Source organism: Bombina bombina, chromosome 7 (genome assembly GCF_027579735.1).
Source record: "Bombina bombina isolate aBomBom1 chromosome 7, aBomBom1.pri, whole genome shotgun sequence".
Classification (NCBI taxonomy): Eukaryota; Metazoa; Chordata; class Amphibia; order Anura; family Bombinatoridae; genus Bombina; species Bombina bombina.
Window position 1 is genome coordinate 421,982,082 of NC_069505.1, and position 22,191 is coordinate 422,004,272.

Consider the following 22,191-nt stretch of genomic DNA (forward strand, 5'->3'; position numbering starts at 1 on the left):
GCAGGAAGAGCAGACATTATTAGCTTATTTCTCTATAATCACACACAATCCTCCTTATCTTATCTCAGTATACACACAGTAAAACCAATGCTTGCAGAGTACAATGGAAAAACTTGAAAATATCCCCCAAATAACATAATTTATGTAGGAACCTGATAAATTCATTTCTTTCATATTGGCAAGAGTCCATTAGATAGTGACGTATGGGCTATACAATCCTACCAGGAGTGGCAAAGTTTCCCAAACCTTAAAATGCCTATAAATACACCCCTCGTCACACCCACAATTCAGTTTAATGAATAGCCAAGTAGTGGGGTGAAAAAATAAGGAGTAAAAAAGCATACAAAAAGAGAAACTGGAAATAAAATTGTGCTTTTATACAAAAATCATAACCACCATAAAAAGGGTGGGCCTCATGGACTCTTGCCAATATGAAAGAAATTAAATTTTCAGGTAAGTTCTTACATAAATTATGTTTTCTTTCATGTAATTGGCAAGAGTCCAGGAGCTAGTGACGTATGGGATAGTAATACCCAAGATGTGGAACTCCACGGAAGAGTCACTAGAGAGGGAGGGATAAAAAAATAACAGCCATTTTCCGCTGAAAAAAATAATTCACAACCCAAAAACATAATTTATGCTTACCTGATAAATGTATTTCTCTTGTGGTGTATCCAGTCCACAGATCATCCATTACTTGTGGGATATTCTCATTCCCAACAGGAAGTTGCAAAAGGACACCCACAGCAGAGCTGTTATATAGCTCCTCCCCTAACTGCCATATCCAGTCATTCGACCGAAAACAAGCCGAGAAAGGAGAAACCATTGGGTGCAGTGGTGACTGTAGTTTCAATTTAAAAATTACCTGCCTTAAAATGATAGGGCGGGCCGTGGACTGGATACACCACAAGAGAAATAAATTTATCAAGTAAGCATAAATTATGTTTTCTCTTGTAAGGTGTATCCAGTCCACGGATCATCCATTACTTGTGGGATACCAATAACAAAGCTAAAGTACACGGATGAAGGGAGGGACAAGGCAGGTACTTAAACGGAAGGTACCACTGCCTGTAAAACCTTTCTCCCAAAAATAGCCTCCGAAGAAGCAAAAGTATCAAATTTGTAAAATTTTGAAAAAGTATGAAGCGAAGACCAAGTAGCCGCCTTGCAAATCTGTTCAACAGAAGCCTCATTTGTAAAGGCCCAAGTGGAAGCCACAGCTCTAGTAGAATGAGCTGTAATCCTTTCAGGAGGCTGCTGGCCAGCAGTCTCATAGGCTAAGCGGATTATGCTTCTTAGCCAAAAAGAGAGGTTGCCAAAGCCTTTTGACCTCTCCTCTGTCCAGAGTAGACAACAAACAAAGCAGATGTTTGACAAAAATCTTTAGTGGCTTGTAAGTAAAACTTTAAAGCACGAACCACGTCCAGATTGTGTAATAGATGTTCCTTCTTTGAAGAAGGATTAGGACACAAGGATGGAACAACAATCTCTTGATTGATATTCTTGTTACATACCACCTTAGGTAAAAACCCAGGTTTGGTACGCAGGACTACCTTATCCGTATGGAAGATCAGATAAGGAGAATCACATTGTAAAGCAGATAACTCGGAGACTCTACGAGCCGAGGAAATAGCTACCAAAAAAAGAACTTTCCAAGATAAAAGTTTGATATCTATGGAATGAAGAGGTTCAAACGGAACTCCTTGAAGAACCTTAAGAACCAGATTTAAGATCCATGGCGGAGCAACAGGTTTAAACACAGGCTTGATTCTAACTAAAGCCTGACAAAATGCCTGAACGTCTGGAACATCTGCCAGACGCTTGTGCAAAAGAATAGACAGTGCAGAAATCTGTCCCTTTAAGGAACTAGCTGACAATCCTTTTTCCAAACCTTCTTGGAGAAAGGATAATATCCTGGGAATCCTGACCTTACTCCATGAGTAACCCTTGGATTCACACCAATAAAGATATTTACGCCATATCTTATGGTAAATTTTCCTGGTGACAGGCTTTCGTGCCTGTATTAAGGTATCAATGACTGACTCGGAGAAGCCACGCTTTGATAAAATCAAGCGTTCAATCTCCAGGCAGTCAGTCTCAGAGAAATTAGATTTGGATGATTGAAAGGACCTTGTAGTAGAAGGTCTTGTCTTAATGGCAGAGTCCAAGGTGGAAAGGATGACATCTCCACTAGATCTGCATACCAGGTCCTGCGTGGCCACACAGGCGCTATCAAAATCACCAATGCTCTCTCCTGCTTGATCTTGGCAATCAGTCGAGGGAGCAGAGGAAACGGTGGAAACACATAGGCCAGGTTGAAAGACCAAGGCGCTGCAAGAGCATCTATCAGCGTCGCCTCGGGATCCCTGGACCTGGATCCGTAACAAGGAAGCTTGGCGTTCTGGCGAGACACCATGAGATCCAGTTCTGGTTTGCCCCAACGATGAATCAATTGAGCAAACACCTCCGGATGGAGCTCCCACTCCCCCGGATGAAAAGTCTGACGACTTAGAAAATCCGCCTCCCAGTTCTCTACACCTGGGATATGGATAGCTGATAGGTGGCAAGAGTGAATCTCTGCCCAGCGAATTATCTTTGAGACTTCTAACATCGCTAGGGAACTCCTTGTTCCCCCTTGATGGTTGATGTAAGCCACAGTCGTGATGTTGTCCGACTGAAATCTGATGAACCTCAGAGTTGCTAACTGAGGCCAAGCCTGAAGAGCATTGAATATTGCTCTTAGTTCCAAAATATTTATTGGAAGGAATGTCTCCTCCTGAGTCCACGATCCCTGAGCCTTCAGGGAGTTCCAGACTGCACCCCAACCTAGAAGGCTGGCATCTGTCATTACAATTGTCCAATCTGGCCTGCGAAAGGTCATACCTTTGGACAGATGGACCCAAGATAGCCACCAGAGAAGAGAATTCCTGGTCTCTTGATCCAGATTTAGTAGAGGGGACAAATCTGTGTAATCCCCATTCCACTGACTGAGCATGCATAGTTGCAGCGGTCTGAGATGCAGGCGTGCAAACGGCACTATGTCCATTGCCGCTACCATTAAGCCGATTACTTCCATGCACTGAGCCACCGGAATGGAATGAAGAACACGGCAGGAATTTAGAAGCTTTGATAACCTGGACTCTGTCAGGTAAATTTTCATTTCCACAGAATCTATCAGAGTCCCTAGGAAGGAAACTCTTGTGAGTGGGGATAGAGAACTCTTTTCTTCATTCACTTTCCACCCATGCGACCTCAGAAATGCCAGTACTATGTCCGTATGAGACTTGGCAATTTGGAAGTTTGACGCCTGTATCAGGATGTCGTCTAAATAAGGGGCCACTGCTATGCCCCGCAGCCTTAGGACCGCCAGAAGCGACCCCAGAACCTTCGTAAAAATTCTTGGGGCTGTAGCTAATCCAAAGGGAAGAGCTACAAACTGGTAATGCCTGTCTAGAAAGGCAAACCTGAGAAACCGATGATGATCTTTGTGTATCGGAATGTGAAGATAAGCATCCTTTAAATCCACTGTAGTCATATATTGACCCTCCTGGATCATAGGTAGGATGGTACGAATAGTTTCCATCTTGAATGATGGAACTCTGAGGAATTTGTTTAAGATCTTTAGATCCAAAATTGGTCTGAAGGTTCCCTCTTTTTTGGGAACCACAAACAGATTTGAGTAAAATCCCTGTCCCTGTTCCTCCCTTGGAACTGGATGGATCACTCCCATAACTAGGAGGTCTTGTACACAGTGTAAGAATGCCTCTCTCTTTATCTGGTTTGCAGATAATTGTGAAAGGTGAAATCTCCCTTTTGGAGGGGAAGCTTTGAAGTCCAGAAGATATCCCTGGGATATAATTTCCAACGCCCAGGGATCCTGGACATCTCTTGCCCACGCCTGGGCGAAGAGCGAAAGTCTGCCCCCTACTAGATCCGTTACCGGATAGGGGACCGTTCCTTCATGCTGTCTTAGAGGCAGCAGCAGGCTTTTTGGCCTGCTTACCTTTGTTCCAGGTCTGGTTAGGTCTCCAGACTGTCTTGGACTGAGCAAAGGTTCCCTCTTGTTTTGCATTAGAGGAAGTTGATGCCGCACTCGCCTTGAAGTTTCGAAAGGCACGAAAATTAGACTGTTTGGCCCTTGATTTGGGCCTATCCTGAGGAAGGGCATGACCTTTTCCTCCAGTGATATCAGCAATAATCTCCTTCAAACCAGGCCCGAATAGGGTCTGCCCCTTGAAGGGAATGTTAAGCAGCTTAGACTTTGAAGTAACGTCAGCTGACCATAATTTAAGCCATAGCGCCCTGCGCGCCTGGATAGCAAAACCAGAATTCTTAGCCGTTAGTTTAGTCAAATGAACAATGGCATCAGAAACAAAAGAATTGGCTAGCTTAAGTGCTCTAAGCTTGTCAAGTATGTCATCCAATGGAGTCGCTACCTGTAAAGCCTCTTCCAGAGACTCAAACCAGAACTCCGCAGCAGCAGTGACAGGCGCAATGCATGCAAGGGGCTGTAGGATAAAACCTTATTGAATAAACATTTTCTTAAGGTAACCCTCTAACTTTTTATCCATTGGATCTAAAAAAGCACAACTGTCCTCGACAGGGATAGTAGTACACTTTGCTAAAATAGAAACTGCTCCCTCCACCTTAGGGACTGTCTGCCATAAGTCCCATGTGGTGGCGTCTATTGGAAACATTTTTCTAAAAATAGGAGGGGGAGAGAACGGCACACCTGGTCCATCCCATTCCTTATTAATAATTTCTGTAAAACCTTTTAGGTATTGGAAAAACATCAGTACACACTGGCACTGCATAGTATTTATCCAGTCTATTGGCACTGCAATTGTATCACAGTCATTCAGAGCAGCTAAAACCTCCCTGAGCAACACGCGGAGGTGTTCAAGCTTAAATTTAAATGTAGAAATATCAGAATCAGGTTGCATCATCTTCCCTGAGTCAGAAACATTACCCACAGACTGAAGCTCTCCTTCCTCAGCTTCTGCATATTGTGAGGCAGTATCAGACATGGTTCTTAAAGCGTCAGTATGCTCTGTATTTCGTCTAACCCCAGAGCTATCTCGCTTTCCTCTAAATTCAGGTAGTCTGGCTAATACCGCTGACAGTGTATTATCCATGACTGCCGCCATGTCTTGTAAAGTAAAGGCTATGGGCGCCCTAGATGTACTTGGCGCCATTTGAGCGGGAGTCCCTTGAGCGGGAGTCAAAAGATCCGACACGTGGGGAGAGTTAGTCGGCATAACTTCCCCCTCGTCAGATTCCTCTGGTGATAGACATAATATGATCTTTATTGCTTAAAGTGAAATCAGTACATTTGGTACACATTCTAAAAGGGGGTTCCACCATGGCTTTTAAACATAATGAACAAGGAGTTTCCTTTATGTCAGACATGTTTGTACAGACTAGCAATGAGACTAGCAAGCTTGGAAAACACTTTAAATCAAGTTAACAAGCAAATATAAAAAACGGTAATGTGCCTTTAAGAGAAACAAATTTTGTCAGAATTTGAAAAACAGTGAAAAAAGGCAGTAAATCAAACAAAATTTTTTACAGTGTATGTAATAAGCTAACAGAGCATTGCACCCACTTGCAAATGGATGATTAACCCCTTAGTTCAAAAAACGGAGCAAAAAAACGATATAGACTTTTTTTAACAGTTACAACAAACTGCCACAGCTCTGCTGTGGCCCTACCTTCCCCAATAAATGACTTTGGAAAGCCTTTGAGCCCTTTAGAGATGTCCTATAGCATTCAGGGGACTCCTGAGGGAAGCTGGATTTCTCAGTCTGTAATTTTAACTGCGCAAAAAAGCGCTAAAATAGGCCCCTCCCACTCATGCTACAACAGTGGAAAGCCTCAGGAAACTGTTTCTAGGCAAAATTTAAGCCAGCCATGTGGAAAACTAGGCCCCAATAAAGTTTTATCACCAAAACATATATAAAAATGCTTAAACATGCCAGCAAATGTTTTATATAGCAATTTTATAAGAGTATTACCTCTGAGAGTAAGCATGATACCAGTCGCTATTAAATCACTGTATCCAGGCTTACCTTACATTAATCCGGTATCAGCAGCATTTTCTAGCATTTACATCTCTAGAAAAAATTGTAACTGCACATACCTCATAGCAGGATAACCTGCACGCCATTCTCCCGCTGAAGTTACCTCTCTCCTCAGACATATGTGAGAACAGCAATGGATCTTAGTTACAACCTGCTAAGATCATAGAAAACACAGGCAGATTCTTCTATTTACTACCTGGGATAAAATAGTACAACTCCGGTACCATTTAAAAATAACAAACTTTTGATTGAAGAAAAAAACTAACTATATTTCACCACTCTCTCTTACTACCTCCATGCTTGTTGAGAGTTGCAAGAGAATGACTGGATATGGCAGTTAGGGGAGGAGCTATATAACAGCTCTGCTGTGGGTGTCCTCTTGCAACTTCCTGTTGGGAATGAGAATATCCCACTAGTAATGGATGATCCGTGGACTGGATACACCTTACAAGAGAAATATAAGTTTATTCTCATAAATGAAAAACTTAAATCAAAAGCAGAAGAATCAAACTGAAACAGCTGCCTGAAAAACTTTTCTGCCAAAAACTGCTTCCGAACAAGCAAATACATAAAAACGGTAGAATTTAGTAAATGTAGGCAAAGAAGACCAAGTTGCTGCTTTGCAAATCTGATCAACCGAGGCTTCATTCTTAAAATCCCAAGAAGTGGCAACTGATCTAGTAGAATGAGCTGTAATTCTCTGAGGCGGGGACTGTCCCCCCTCTAAATAAGCCTTGTGAATCAAAAGCTTTAACCAAGATGCCAAAGAAATGGCAGAAGCTTTCTGACCTTTCCTAGGACCAGAAAAGACAACAAATAGACTAGAAGTCTTCCTGAAATCTTTAGTAGCTTCGACATAATATTTCAAAGCTCTTACAACATCCAAAGAATGTAAAGATCTTTCAAGAGTATTCTTAGGATTAGGACACAAGGAACGAACAACAATTTCTCTACTAATGTTGTTAGAATTCACAACCTTAGGAAGAAATGTAAAAGAAGTCCACAAATCAGCCTTATCCTGATGGAAAATCAGAAAAGGAGACTCACTGGAGGTTATGGGTAAGGGAAGTGACACTTAACAACTCTGCTGGGGTGCTCTTTGCCTCCTTCTGCTGGCCAGGAGTGAAAATCCCACTAGTAATTATAATGTTTCGTACACTCTCCATGCCATAGGAAAGAAATATCCTCTTGTGTAGCTTGTGGTCACAAGTAGTAACTTGTAGTGAGACAATTGCTACTTTGTAGCTGAGTCCAATGTAACTAGTAAAAGGTACAATGTTGTAAAACCCATATGGGAAGATTTGTGTTGCTCAGAGGAAGCTATGTCTTAGTGAGGCCCCCCTATGCAACCTCCACAAATGCAGAAAGTCCCTTTGGTATGTAAAATAATGCTCAGTGATAATAGCGGAACCCCTTCAAATCCGGGGATGGTTAATTCACAGCAGTGTAAACAGATATTGCAGCATCATACCTGTATAGTAATACACCACTACGTCAGTCCTTGAAGGCTTGTATTCCAAGACCGCTTCACCTGAGAAAGGTAAGTTCATACCTGATCCATCTGTGTCAAAGACAGGGCATTCAGTTACTCGGGTGCCGATTACTATTTCCTCTTAGTTGTCACCGTGAACCGGGCAGATGCAAATACTGAGCAGGAGTTCATCTGAAATCCCCTGAATATCGAAAAAAAAACATGGCTACGCACGTTTCACCCGCAAAATGCCAAACTTTTGTCTGGCTTCGTCTGGCCTGTATGGTGCTCAGTCATTGGTATGAACTTTATTAGCATCATTTGGCTACGCCCACTGGGTGAAATAACTTAAACAACGATAAGAAAATTTATGCTTACCTGATAAATTTATTTCTTTTTTGACACAATAAGTCCACGGATCATCTTAATTACTAATGGGATATTCATCTCCTGGTCAGCAGGAGGAGGCAAAGAGCACCACAGCAGAGCTGTTAAATAGCTCCTCCCTTCCCTCCCACTCCAGTCATTCGACCAAAGTTAGGAAGAGAAAGGAAAAGCCAAGGTGCAGAGGTGTCTGAAGTTTACAATAACCCACAACCTGTCTAAAAGAACAGGGTGGGCCGTGGACTCATCGTGTCAAAAAAATAAATTTATCAGGCAAGCATAAATTTTCTTTTCTTTTTTAAGACACGATGAGTCCACGGATCATCTTAATTACTAATGGGATTTAATACCCAAGCTAGAGTACACAGATGATACGGGAGGGACAAGACAGGGAACCTAAACAGAAGGCACCACTGCTTGAAAAACCTTTCTCCCAAAAGCGGCCTCAGCCGAGGCAAAAGTGTCAAATTTGTAGAACTTTGAAAAAGTGTGAAGAGAGGACCAAGTTGCAGCCTTGCAAATCTGTTCCACAGAAGCTTCATTTTTGAACGCCCATAAGGAAGCAACAGCCCTTGTGGAATGAGCCGTAACTCTCTCAGGAGGCTGTTGTCCAGCAGTCCCATATGCAAAACGTATGATACGCCAAAAAGAAAGAGAAGTAGCCATAGCTTTCTGTCCCTTGCCTTTTCCTGAAAAAAACACAAATAAGGAAGAAGACTGACGAAAGTCCTTAGTCGCCTGCAGGTAAAACTTTAAAGCACGGACCACGTACAAATTGTACAGAGGTCTTTCCTTCTGAGAAAAAGGATTAGGACACAAGGAAGGAACAACAATCTCCTGATTAATGTTCCGATCAGAAACAACCTTAGGAAGAAATCCCAATTTAGTACGTAAAACTACCTTATCTGAATGAAAAATAAGATAAGGAGACTCATACTGTAATGCCGAGAGCTCTGACACTCTCCAAGCAGAAGAAATAGCAACAAGAAATAAAACTTTCCAAGATAACAACTTAATATCTAAGGAATGCATAGGCTCAAACAGAGCCCCTTGAAGAACTTTGAGAACTAAATTAAGACTCCATGGAGGAATAACTGGTTTGAACACAGGCCTGATCCTGACCAAGGCCTGACAGAATGATTGTACATCTGGAACATCCACCAGACGTTTGTGTAACAAAATAGATAAGGCCGAGATTTGCCCCTTTAGGGAACTCGTTGATAAACCTTTCTCCAAACCCTCTTGGAGAAAGGACAAATTTCTAGGAATCCTAACCCTACTCCATGAGTAGCCCTTGGATTCACACCAATAGAGATATTTACACCAAATCTTATGGTAAATCCTTCTAGTAACAGGCTTACGAGCCTGAATCATGGTCTCTATGACAGAGTCAGAAAATCCCACTTGGATAAAATTAAGGGTTCAATCTCCAAGCAGTCAGCTTCAGAGAAACTAGATTTGGGTGAAGGAAGGGCTCCTGAATCAGAAGGCCTTTCCTCAACGGAAGTCTCCAAGGTGGTAGAGATGTCATCTCCACCAGATCTGCATACCAAATCCTGCGAGGCCAGACCAGTGCTATTAGGATCACCGAGGCCCTTTCCTGTTTGATTCAAGCAATTACTCGAGGAAGAAAAGCAAACGGAGATAACAGGTATGCTAGATTAAAGGTCCAAGGGGCCATCAGAGCATCTATCAGTTTTGCCTGGGGGTCCCTGGATCTCGACCCGTATCTCAGGAGCTTGGCATTCTGTTGCGATGCCATGAGATCTAATTCCGGCTGAACCCACTTGAGAATCAGGCTGGAGAACACTTCCGGATGGAGTTCCCACTCCCCCGGATGAAAGGTCTGCCTGCTCAGGAAATCTGCCTCCCAGTTGTACACCCCTGGAATGTGGATCGCCGACAGAGAGCAAGAATGGACCTCCGCCCATCGAATTATCTTGGATGCCTCTGTCATCGCTAAGGAACTCCTCGTTCCTCCCTGATGATTGATGTAAGCCACTGACATTATGTTGTCAGACTGGAACCTGATAAACTGTACCAAGGCTAACTGGGGCCAGGCCAGAAGAGCATTGTAGATCGTTCTCAGTTCCAGAATGTTTATGGGTAGAACAGACTCCATCCGAGTCCAAGTTTCCTGAGCCTTTAGAGAGCCCCAGACTGCTCCCCACCCTAGAAGGCTGGCATCTGTTGTCACAATCACCAAAGATGGTCTGCGAAAGCAGGTTCCCTGGGAGAGATGATCCAGAGACAACCACCATTGTAGAGAATCTCTTGTCTCATCCTCCAGAAGTAATCGAGGAGTAATCTGTCAGAAAAATCTTCATAGACAGGGAGTCTATTATGGTTCCTAAGAAAGTTACCCTTGTACTTGGAACTAAGGAACTCTTTTCTAAATTTACCTTCCACCCGTCAGATCGTAGGAAGGACAACAACAAGTCTGTGTGGGATCTTGCTAGCTTAAAGGATGGCGTCTGAACTAGGATGTCGTCCAGATAAGGCTCCACTGCAATGCTGCGTGATCGAAGCACCACCAACTGAGATCCCAGAACTTTTGTGAAGATTCTGGGGGCTGTGGCAAGACCGAAAGGAAGAGCCACAAACTGGAAATGTTTGTCCAGAAAGGCAAACCTTAAGAACTTGTGATGATCCCTGTGAATGGGAAAATGTAGATATGCATCCTTTAAATCCACTGTTGTCATAAATTGACCCTCTTGGATCAATGGGAGAATGGAACAAATTGTTTCCATCTTGAAGGACGGTACCCTGACACATTTGTTTAGACACTTGAGGTCTAAAATTGGTCTGAAATTTCCCTCTTTTTTGGGAACCACGAACAGATTGGAATAAAACCCCAGACCCTGTTCCTGAACTGGAACGGGATCAATCACTCCCAGGGCGGAGGGGTCTCCTATGCAGTGTAAGAACGCCTCTCTCTTTGTCTGGTTTGCAGATAATCTTGAAAGTAGGAATCTGCCTCTGGGAGGAAAAGACTTTGAACTCCAGTTTGTATCCCTGCAACACTATTTCAATTGCCCAGGGATCCTGAACATCCCGAACCCAAGCATGAACGAAGAAGGAAAGTCTGCCCCCTACCAGATCCGGTCCCAGATCGGGGGCATGCCCTTCATGCTGTCTTAGAATCACTAACAGGCTTCTTGGATTGCTTTCCCCTATTCCAAGGCTGGTTGGGTCTCCATGCAGGCTTAGATTTATCCTGCTTAGAGGAGGAAGAGGAAGAATTTCCTTTGAAATTTCGAAAGAAACAAAGATTACTCTGTCGTCCTTTTTGTTTGTTTCTCTTATCTTGAGGGAGAAGATGACCCTTACCTCCCGTGATATCAGAGACAATTTCCTTCAGGTCAGGTCCAAACAAGGTCTTCCCCTTGTAAGGAATAGCTAGAAGCTTAAACTTAGATGACACATCCGCAGACCAGGGTTTTAACCATAAGGCTCTGCGAGCTAGAATAGAGAAACTTGAGACCTTAGCTCCCAACTTGATAACTTGAAGGGAAGCGTCCGAAATAGAGGCATTAGCTAGTTTAAGAGCTTTTATCCTATCTTGGATCTCATCCAAAGAAGTTTCTGTCCTGAGGGCCTCAGACAGTGCATCAAACCAATATGCCGCCGCACTAGTGACAGTGGCAATGCACACAGCTGGTTGCCATTGCAGACCCTGGTGTATAAAAATCTTCTTGAGTAAACCCTCTAACTTCTTATCCATAGGATCTTTGAAAGCACAACTATCCTCTATGGGAATAGTAGTTCTCTTAGCTAAGGTGGAAATGGCTCCTTCAACCTTAGGAACAGTTTGCCAAGCTTCTTTGATAGAATCGGCTATTGGAAACATCTTCTTAAAAATAGGAGAGGGGGAAAAAGGAATGCCTGTCTCTCCCACTCCTTAGCAATGATTTCAGTAACCCTTTTAGGAACTGGAAATACTTCTGTGTAGGAAGGAACCTGAAAATATATGTCCAGTTTACTAGACTTCTGAGGGACAACCACAACTGCGGAGTCACTGTCGTCCAAGGTAACTAAAACCTCCCTGAGTAACAGATGAAGGTGTTCAAGTTTAAATATGAAAGATACCATCTCTGAGTCCGTCAGAGGTAATAGACTCTCTGAATCTGTAATTTCCCCTTCAGAAGCTACGGCGGTACCCTCCTCTTCAGGTTGTTGGGAGGATACCTACGAAATTGCAACAATTGCATCAGAAACCTTGCTTACTGAATGTCTGGCTTTCCTCAACATTGGAAAATCAGACAGAGCATCAGAAATAGTAGAAGTCATGAGAGAAGCTATGTCTTTTAACGAAACCCCTGAAGGGACTATAGCTGAAGCGCAGGGCACTGCTTGTGAGGACGGTAACATTTGAGACTCTTGGGGAGAAAGCTGCTGCATATATTGACCCTCATCATTAGACTCTTGGGCAACATCCACCTGAGAGGAGACTGGCTCTGAAAAAATATTTTCCCTATAACTCAAAGTCCTTTCAATACATGAAGGACAGAAAGGGATTGGTGGTTCCACATTGGCGTCAAAACATAAGGCACAGGTGACACTTTGCAAGTCCTCTTGATCCATGCCTGATCACAATTTGTCAAATAGTAAACAGAAATATCAAAAATATTTGCAAATGACCATTATAAAAAAAAAGATACTGTCTCTTTAAATTTAAAACCGTTTTGTGTCTTTTTACTGAAGATTGTCAGATTAACAAATGTTTCCGTTTTTTACTGCAAAAAAACTACCTCTGCACCTCAGCCTCTGCTGAAGTGCTCTTACCTGACTGACGATCACTAGAGTTCCTCTTCTAACGATCCGATTTGGTAATGCCTTGCTTTGACGAAGAGGAGACACCATGTCTGCATTAGTAACGCATGCTTTCACCATGCGACTCCAGACCAGACCGGCTAACTCCTTCCTGATGTCGCACTATTCTAAACTGAAGCGCTACAGTGGCACGCAAAAACCGGAAGGACCGCCCATCGTGGGCGTAAACCTATGCCTTTCTATTCAATGACAGAACCATACATAAAAAAGTAAAACCACCAGAGCCATCTAATTTGTACAGCTTAACTCCAGCCCCAGTGCCTTTAAACTGTGGATGATACATAACACTGCCCAATTACTTTTCCCACAGAAAAGCCATTAACGTTCCAACATCCTTTATGTTCAGCATGTGCATATTTTTTTACTGAAATTCTGAGTCTCCTTATTCCCCAGAACTTAAGGCAGCACTTACCTTGACTTCTGCCTGGCAGCAGTCCTCTCCCTCACATCGACCTGAGGAGAATAAAATGCTGAGTCAATGAATACCTCAGACTGAAGAATATAGGGCAGCAATTAATATGGGAGGCGCAGTGAGAATTATGTCCCACAAGTTCCCATTGCTCTAAAGCCACCAAGGCTCTACTAAAGAGACTGATATGGACTACGGCTACAACCTAGAACAAAGTAGCACAATCTTGCACTACTTTAAAAATAATAAACTCTTGATTGAAGAATCTATACTAACACCTCACTTTACCTCTTCCTATCACTAACCTAGGCAAAGAGAATGACTGGAGTGGGAGGGAAGGGAGGAGCTATTTAACAGCTCTGCTGTGGTGCTCTTTGCCTCCTCCTGCTGACCAGGAGGTGAATATCCCATTAGTAATTAAGATGATCCGTGGACTCATCGTGACTTAAAAAAGAAATACATGTATTAAATCTTAAATCATTATACAAAACATATTAACTGGGTATATAGATAATTTCATCTTACAGTTACAGCATGATATAAATGTTCCAGAGCCTAACTGCATATAAATATCACACTTAATCATATTTACAAATAAGTATACATAAACAGATTGACCATATTATATATTTCATACATAGCGGATAGAATATGAACATAAATAGTTCATATACACTTATTCAAAATTTCCATTCTTTTGTGTAAGATTAATTGTATTAAAATTATTCAATATTCTTACAAAGCGAATGTATAAAAATCTTGGTTAGCAGTATTTCAGCAAATCTTAATTACATAATTATGTCATTCATAGACAATTTTAATAAATACTACGAATTCATGATATCTTTTTATTCTGGTAATTCTTATATCAGAGATAAGGGGGATAGTAACAGAGTGTGTCCAAATCCTTACAGGAAGGGAGCATAATTTATCTCCTCATTTAACCCATAAAGAGTCAGAAATCCACTTACATTCTTTTTTGCAGTAGAATTTTATCCACATCTCCTCCCCTACCATGAAGGTTAAAGTGAATGTCAAGTTTTCAACTCCTGAAGCCTCCTAACACTACTTTAGCACTTCAGTATTCAAACCGCTAACTTTTTCAAATAAATAAATAAACCATTTCTATTATAGTTTAAAAAATAACTTAGCTCCGGTTTGAGATGGAACTCCTCCTATCCGGCACTTCCTTGAAAGCGCGCACCCGTGGAGCTCTTACTATGCGCCCTAACTATGCGCATGCGTTCAAAATCGATGTACACAATCTGCGCATGCGTTTAAAAGCCTCAGCCAATAAGACCATTGGCAATTTCCAGCCAATCATGAAAGCCACCTGGTGGGCTACAGTACCGCTCTATTACCCAAGTGAATGCTGCACTTCTGTATATCCCCCATGACAGGAAGCCTATTGTTTAAGATTCCCAGCCACAGTTACCCCGGCAGGCAGAGCTGACAGTATACTCTACACAGGGAGTCTATGTTCTATCAATAGAGCATGCGTGTCTCGTGAACGCGCATTGCTTCCGAAATGGAAATTCTCATGTAACGCATGCGCAGAAGTGCATGACGTTGGGAAAAAAAGGGGCTGGACGCCACAGGGTGGAAAACACTATTGGAAATCCTTGATGTCAATCAACCACAACAAGAGGAACTAAATGACGGGTGGAGGAAGCGCGATTGAAAAAACACTAGTATAAGGTATTTTTCAGCTTTCAATTTTAAGACCTGCAAAAACGATGAATGAAAGTCCCCCTAAATTGTTTTGATTTAACATATAGCGTAAACGGGTATGGTTGAGTTGACATTCACTTTAAGTTTGTCCAAGCTCATAAATGTTAATTGTTCCTTATTGCTATGATGGTACATTTTGAAATGACGTGCTACACTACTTGTTTTCATTTCATTTTTAATATCCCTCTTGTGTTCTTTAATTCCTTCTTTGAGTTCCTTATACGTTTTCCCAACATAATACATGGGGCAATTGCAAAAAAACACATATATACACAACTTCCTCACTTCTACAGTTGATCTTGCCAATTACTTTATGAAGATTCATCCATTTGTCCACAAAGTATGGGCCACATTGCATATTTTTGCAGACAGAGCATTTCCTACATTTTTCATTCCCATCTGGTTGTTATTTTCTATAGCCAATTTGTATTCTCCTTTCTTGATTTGGGGCTTTCCTAGCCTTTATTAATGGCCTCTCACCTACTATCATTATAACTTCAGTATCCCAGTACTTTTGCATAATTGCCCTAATGTCATTCCATTTATTGTTAAACTGACTGATGAACCTAACTTTGGAGTCTGGTATGACTGATTTGTCAGTGTATAATATTTCTTCCCTGGTTTGTGTCCTAGCTGACCAATATATGTTTGCAATGGCTATGCAATGGGTAGCTTAGGTCATTTTAAGGTAAAATAGCTGATTGCTTTAGGGAAATGCCCTACAAAAGGCCATTGGTAGTTTATTGTTAGGTTAGGGGGAGTTTTTATTTGGGGGGGCTTTTTGTTTTTATAAGGGTATTAGATTAGGTTTAATTGTTATTATTTTGTATGATTTAGTTTATTAATTTTTGTAATCTTAGAGTTTTTTATTTTTCGTAATTTTAGAGTTTTTATTTTTTTCTAATGATTTTTTTTTTATTTTTTCGTAGTGATTTTTTGAATTTGTAATTTAAGTTTTTTTATTTTTCGTTAATGTTATTGTTTTAAAATAGTAATGTTAGGTTACTTTATAGTTTAAACTTAGTTTTTTTTTATTTCACAGGTAAGTTTTTATTTATATAAAGATAGTTATAGTGTAAATTTAATTTAAAATTACGGGGGTGTTAGGTTTAGAGGCTAATAGTTTAATTTAGTGTGTTGCGATGTGGGGGGGGCGGCGGTTTAGGGGTTAATAGGTTTATTTTATTAGTAGCGACGTGAGGGGCGGCGGTTTAGGAGTTAATAGGTATATTCAGTGTCTGCGATGTCGGGTGCGGCGGATTAGGTGTATTTAGACTAGGGGTTTATGTTATGTTTCTTTTCCCATAGATATCAATGGGGTTGCATTACGGCGATCGCCATTCTTTATCCCCACTGATGTCTATGGGGGAAAGTGTGCACGAGCACTTAAAGTCAGGCCTTGGGTTTTGTGCGGTATGGAGCTTATTGCACCATACCACAAAACAAGAGGAGGTTGTTCAGTAATTTGTAATGGCAGCGCTATGGAAAGGGCAATAACGCTATTTTTTTTGCGTTATTTACCCACCCGGTATAGCGCAAAACTTGTAATCTTTGTGACTGATTTTAAGGCATCAGAGACAGGGAAATACTGGTCAGAACTTGAACTAAACCAGTCAGATGAAATTTGAGGCCATAAATACTCAATTCCCAGAGAAACCTTAATAAAATCAGAAATAGTTTCAATGTTGAATGTCATAAGTGAATCAGACTCAGGAATTTCCCCTTCAGAAGCAGAATCAAAGGATGGAAAATTATCCATAGATCCAATACACACTTAACACAATTTCTTATCTTGCCAGCAAGGGTTAGCACATAGGGAGCAGGTGGGCATAGGCCGGGTTGCATTAAAAAAATGAAATTATTGCTTACCTGATAAATGTCTTTCTTTCTTGACACTGTGAGTCCACGGATCATCATTTACTGTTGGGAATATCACTCCTGGCCAGCAGGAGGAGGCAAAGAGCACCACAGCAAAGCTGTTAAGTATCACTCCCCTTCCCACAATACCCCACTCATTCGACCGAAGGAAAAGGAGAGAAAGGAAGCAACACAAGGTGCCTGAGGTTTATATAACAAAAAACTGTCTGAAAAACAGGGAGGGCCGTGGACTCACCGTGTCAAGAAATAAATAAATTTATCAGGTAAGCATAAATTTTGTTTTCTTTCTAATGACACGGTGAGTCCACGGATCACAAATAATTATTGTTGGGAATCAATACCCAAGCTAGAGGACACAGATGATAAGGGAGGGACAAGACAGGTAACCTAAACAGAAGGCACCACTGCTTGAAGAACATTTTCCCCAAAATAAGCCTCAGCTGAAGCAAAAGTATCAAATTTAGAAAATTTAGAAAAGGTATGCAGAGAAGACCAAGTTGCAGCCTTGCAAATCTGTTCCACAGAAGCTTCATTTTTGAAGGCCCAGGAAGAAGAAACAGCCCTTATGGAAAGAGCTGTGATTCTCTCAGGAGGTTGCTGTCCAGCAGTCTCATAGGCCAAATGAATAATTCTCTTCAGTCAAAGAGAAGAAGCCGTAGCTTTCTGACACCTGCATTTCCCATAGAAACAAATAAACAAAGCAGAACACTGGAGAAAGTCCTTAGTCGCCTGCAAGTAGAATTTCAGCGCACGCACAACATCTAGGTTGTGCAGCAAACGCTCCTTAGGAGAAGAAGAATTAGGACGCAGGGAAAGAACAACGATCTCCGGATTAATATTCCTGTCCGAGACAACCTTAGGAAAGAAACCTAACTTAGTACGAAGAACCACCTTATCAGAATGAAAGATAAGATACAGAGAATCATACTGCAGCACAGAGAGATCACAAGACTCTCCGAGCAGAAGAAATAGTATCAAGAAACAAAACCTTCCAAGATAACCTTTTAATATCTAAGGAATGCATAGGCTCACACGGAGCCTGTTGTAAAACTTTAAGAACAAGGTTAAGACTCCATGGAGGAGTAACAGGTTTAAACACAGGCCTGATTCTGACCAAGACCTGACAAAAAGATTGCACGTCTGGCACGTCGGCCAGACGTTTATGCAACAAAGTAGATAACGCAGAGATTTGTCCCTTCAGCGTACTTGCTGGCAAACCCTTTTCCAGAACTACTTGGAGAAAGGACAAAATCCTAGGAATCCTGACTCTACTCCAAGAGTAGCCTCTGGATTCACACCAATACAGATATTTACGCCATATTTAATGGTAAATCCTTCTTGTCACAGGCTTGCAAGCCTAAATCAAGGTTACAATAACCGACTCGGAAAACCCACGCTTAGCTAAAATTAAGCGTTCCATCTCCAAGCAGTCAGCTTCAGAGAAACGAGATTTGGATGAAGGAAGGGACCCTGAAGCAGAAGGTCCTTCCTCAGTGGAAGTCTCCAAGGTGGAAGAGATGACATTTCCACTAGGTCTGCATAACAGATCCTGCGAGGCCACACCGGTGCTATGACAATCACTGACGCCCTCTCCTGCTTGATCTGAGCAATGGCTCGTGGAAGGAGAGCGAATGGAGGAAACAGTTATGCTAGACTGAAATTCCATGGCACCGCCAGCACATCTATTAGGATGGCCTGTAGATCCCTTGACCTCGAACCGTACCTCGGGAGCTTGGCATTCTGCTAAGATGCCATGAGATCTAGCTCCGGCCGCCCCCATTTGAGGCTCAAACTGGCAAACACCTCCGGATGGAGTTCCCACTCCCCAGGGTGAAAGGTCTGTCTGCTCAGAAAATCCACTTCCCAATTTTCCACTCCTGGAATGTGGATCACAGATATACAGCAGTTGTGGGCCTCTACCACTGAATAATTCTGGCCACCTCTGTCATGGCCAAGGAACTCTGAGTTCCTCCCTGGTGGTTGATGTAAGCCACCGACATTATGTTGTCCGGCTGGAACCTGATAAACCGGGCTGAAGCTGAGGCCAGGCCATCGCTCTCAGCTCTAAGATATTTATGGGGAGAACTGACTCCTCCTGAGTCCATAGACCCTGAGCCTTTAACGAGCCCCAGACTGCACCCCATCCCAGCAGGCTGGCATCCATGGTCACAATCACCCAGGTATGTCTGTGGAAGCTGTTTCCCTGGTAGAGGTGTTCCTGAGACAACCACCACGGAAGAGAATCTCTTGTTGCCTGATCCAGATCTATTCAAGTAAACAGATCCGCATAGTCCCCTTTCAATCGTCTCAGCATGCATAACTGCAGAGCCCTTAGATGAAACCAAGCGAACGGGATGATGTCCATGGAAGCTACCATCAGACTAATTACCTCCATGCATTGAGCCACTGATGGCCGAGGGGAGGACTGAAGGGCAAGGCAAGAGTTGAAAATCTTGTATCTTCTAAACTCTGTCAGAAATATCTTCATTGATAGGGAATACTAACCTTGTAGCCATGATCAAGGAACTTTTTTAAACAACAGGGATAAGGGGAAAGATAGGACAAGAAAGGGATTAGTTAGCACTCATTTCTATTATCAAGGTAACTAAGCTGGATAATTCAGCTAACAACTCATGAGAATTAAGTTTCAAATAATAATAAACTTTAATATTAAAAATGTGACAACAGGTTTACTACTTTAGGAGGTCACATACACCACTACCCATTACCTCTAAAAAGATAACAATTCTAGACTAGAACCGCTGCTCACTATCCCCCTGTATTCCTGTCCGATAACTGGTCACGTCGGCTTCAGGTGCCAGGGATAGTGAAGTAAGCGGTCTGACTAGATGTAAGCACAAATGCATTTCGGCCTTTGCTTAGGCCTTTTTCAATGTGTAGTTAATAATAACCTCCAATTCAGCAATTCTATTCCTTGATGCCTTACACAGCGAGACAAGAAGGGACTGTAAACAGTGAAGTTATTTTCTCTGAGGATAAGAGTGTGTTGGCACTCAGCTCACTTTTTGACATGATGGAGAATCTGCTAATAAAAGAGTCTAAAATCCAGTGGGACATTTGGACAATTGAGAAATACCGTTCATTAAAAATGATCCCAAGAGGCTTACAAATCTTTAAATTCCCCACTTTTGATGTTGATTGTAATGATAAAGATTTTGTAGAAGAATGGAACCAAGTATTATCTAATTGTTCTTTGAATTTAATGCTTCTTATGTTACAGTATAAAGTTAAGCAACTAGAAAAAGTTAAATCAGAAATTGCAGAGTTACAGGCAGAATTGAACCTACGCAGTGCAGTCCCTGATTTTGCTAAATTTGATAATATTCTTAGAGGCATTCTAGCAACTAGCAGATCCACAATCATGGAGAGGAAACACACTAAATTTCTTAGAGATAAAAATGATTACTTAAACAACACAGTATACATATGGAGCAAAAAACAAAGGGCCATACTCAGACAAAACCAACCCAGGTTTGGGAGGAGAAGAAGGGGACATAGGAATAAACAAAGACAAACAAACAACACTAGAAATGTAACTTTTACTAGAAGTGACACTGAATATAGCACGGATGGTAGTGATGAAGCCTCAAATATTCAAACACATGGTCTGACTAATAGTGCAAATATCACTAATAAACCTCCGTTTATAGGAGAGACACAGAGTAACTTACATATTGCAAATAGGACTGACACTACCTCCTCTATACATTCAGCTGAGACACCCTAAACAGTTATTCCCAAACATAGTTCGAATTATTCTATGTACCCAGCACCTGCACCCCCGCCTGGCTTACATTACACTGCTGCACAATCAGGGAACATAGGTCTTATGGAACAGGTTTTTCCCCAGGACCAGATTACACACAAAGGGGGGGGGGGGGACCAATCCCAAGACACAATCTTACAACAATTCACAGGGACAGCAGAGATACCAGTTGAGACAAGCCAAACCAATCTCAAAGTACAAATAGATGCCACATATAACAATGTGATCAACCTTTCATCCATATCTCTCACTATTGATCAATTGAAAGTACTTAGTCTGGGTCTCAACTTTTCACCTACAAATGATTTTGACGTTTTTAAAACGTTATTGGATTTAAATAAATTCATTAGAAATATCACTTTGAAGAAATTTTCTGCTAACACAACAGAGTTCGCTGACATTTAACAGCAGGGGGCTTCAGCTAACACTGAATCTCTCTCCTTCTCACAAACCTGCGATGTGGTCTCTATTCAACAATTACAGTCAGAGTCCCACTATAACATACATGGTACTCAGAGTAGGGGCCCTTCCATGAGGGGAAAATCTACCTTTTACCCCATACAGGTACGGGGTAATATTGTAGAAACCTTCTACAACAGGGTGGAGAATGATCTTATTGCCTTAAAACAGACCAATAAACGCCCTAAGAACAACCTAAGTTTCAGGGAAAGAACAGCAGTTAAGGAGTTAAAGGATAACTCTAGCATTACCATAAGAAAAGCCGATAAAGGCGGCATGACTGTTGTACTAGACCGTGAAGCCTATGTTGCAGAGGCATTCAGACAACTTAACAATAAGGATGAATACTCCATCCTTAAATGTGATCCCACCTCTGTCTTCAGGAGGGATCTTGTGGATCTTTTGGATGAGGGAGTGGAATCAGGCTTTATTGATTCGACAACTTTTGCATATCTGGTTCCTGATTTTCCAAAAATCCCCGCTTTTCATCATTTTCCCAAGGTCCACAAGTCCCTCTCTGAAGTGAAGGGACGCCCCATTGTGAGTGGGGTTGATTCTCTGTTGTGCAATTTATCTGAGTGGGTGGACAGCATCCTACAGCCGATTGTAACTTCTCTGCCCTCATACTTACGGGACACAAAACATGTGTTACAATTAATAGAAGATGTTGTTTGGACATCACATTCTAGATGGTTGACTGTGGATGCTGTCTCACTCTACTCGTGCATACCACACAACAAAGGTTTGAATGCATTATGCTTTTTCCTAGAGAACTTCGCTGAATATACTGAAGATTTTAATTGTTTCATCGTGAAGGTAGTAGGGTTCCTCCTTACACACAATTATTTTGTGTTTGAGGGGGTGTACTATCTCCAAAGATGTGGAACAGCGATGAAGGCGAAATTTGCCCCCTCATATGCTAATCTTTTCCTAGGATTCTGGGAGTTCTTCCACATCTTTGGAGATAGTAACCCCTTCCGTGCCTATGTATCCACATACAAGAGATATATAGACGATTTGATCTTCATATGGACAGGAACCCAAAAACAAGCAGAAGAATTTTGCACATATCTTAATCAAAATTATATGAATCTCAGATTTACCTTTGAATCCAATGATAAGACCGTCAATTACCTAGATCTTACCCTTATAGGGCGCC